This window comes from Sinocyclocheilus anshuiensis, unplaced genomic scaffold, assembly GCF_001515605.1.
Source record: "Sinocyclocheilus anshuiensis isolate Anshui unplaced genomic scaffold, SAMN03320099.WGS_v1.1 scaffold400, whole genome shotgun sequence".
In the NCBI taxonomy this organism is placed as follows: Eukaryota; Metazoa; Chordata; class Actinopteri; order Cypriniformes; family Cyprinidae; genus Sinocyclocheilus; species Sinocyclocheilus anshuiensis.
In genome coordinates this window covers 187088-188587 of record NW_015554084.1, presented here as the reverse complement: position 1 = coordinate 188587, position 1500 = coordinate 187088, and the positions used below count along the sequence as shown (strand labels likewise).

Here is a 1500-nt window from a genome sequence, read left to right as displayed (position 1 = left end):
CAATATGGACTGTAACACATTTTTAGATTAACTAGAATAAAGAAATTATAAGGTGATGTGGTGATAGAAAAAAAATATGAGATGGGAGGAAAAAACTATTTCAATGCATTTGTGTTCCCTCAAAAAGTTTTGCAGGCAAAGTAAAACATAGAAATAGACATTTTCACCATGTAGAGGAGCTCTGTAATATGAAATCAAAACTAATAAACAAAAACTTATACTTTTGTGCCATAATACATCCTGGGTAACACTTCTGTGTTTCTGTGGATGTGTGTTGTTTCATGTGATTAACTGGACTGTGTGGTGATTAAACTAAAACTAAATATCTAAAACTATGTCAACATTATCTAGTTGAACATTGACCAGATAGGGCTACAAATAAATGAATCCCTGCCTCTTTTACAACCCTAAAGGGGGTGTGGTGAAATTTTCCCTTTACTCTGAACTGAATAAATCAAATTTATTCACTCGCTGCTTCACACTTGGTAAGATACAATGCCACAAACATTTTATTGACACTAATATAACTATTTGAGTAGTTAATGTCCAGTTAATATTATTTAATTTCACTGTTGTTCTTAAAACAATTATCTGTTATTTTATGCAAATAGTTGCAGAGGCTGTATGTTGTAGACGATCACATTCAGAAGCTACTGTCAGTGTTTGGCAGGTTGATTTCACTATGTACATTTTGACATAGGATACACTAGTGATGATGCAACAGGGCCATATGCATACAAGAATTGGAGGCCTATAGTACTATCTACTGTAAAATCTAATTAGTTGGGCTTACTTAAAAAAAGCATGCAAACCGATTGCCTTGAAAAAACTAAGTAAAGTGAAATAGGAATAGTATGTTGTACTGACAAACGCTTAGTTAGTATAGCTTACTTACACGAGAGTTCTAGTAACTACAAAAGAACTGTAGGGGGTACTTGATCCTTTCATTTAGGTTTACTCATGACTTAGTATAGCTACTCACTGACTCCCAGAGTGCATTGCTGCATGAATAAATTATGCAGTTGCTTTGTTTTACAGTTGTTGATTTTATTTGCCAATTTTATTTGCTGTCTTGTGTCAGTAGTAGCACAACAAAAACAGCAAATAAAATGGTTATTGTTTCAATTAATGAAATAAATGAAATTTAATTGTTACCATTGTTGTGATTCACATGCTGAATGTTTAAGTCTGTGTGTGACTTTAGCATATTACCACACACTATTTAAGGATTATTAAACCCAATAAAAATCATCTTAATGTATTTATGAACAGTGATATTTGAAAAATGTTATTGATGAACACACAAACAAAACTTCACTAACGCCATGATTAGAAAATAGATCACCTTCAATATGCAATCTACTTATTACGTTTCTTTTCTTGAAATCAAATAACTCTGACTTCATGATGCATTGTTGCATTAACATGAAGAAATCTATAGTCATATAAACCAAGTTCCAAGTGCCCAACCAAAGGGAACGCTAATCCCTATAATGGTGA

The 1500-nt window shown here is 32.5% G+C and overlaps 1 protein-coding gene across 1 annotated transcript in view; it reads left to right on the top strand.

Annotated features, from left to right (window-relative positions):
- Window positions 1-467: 467 nt before the first annotated feature.
- The window catches only part of LOC107669147 (dimethylaniline monooxygenase [N-oxide-forming] 5-like), a 6845-nt gene continuing 5812 nt past the window's right edge, over window positions 468-1500 (top strand). Inside the window, exon 1 of the mRNA XM_016461271.1 lies at window positions 468-485. The gene's annotated coding sequence lies outside the window, so the exon portion shown is untranslated. The remainder of the gene's footprint in view (window positions 486-1500) is intronic.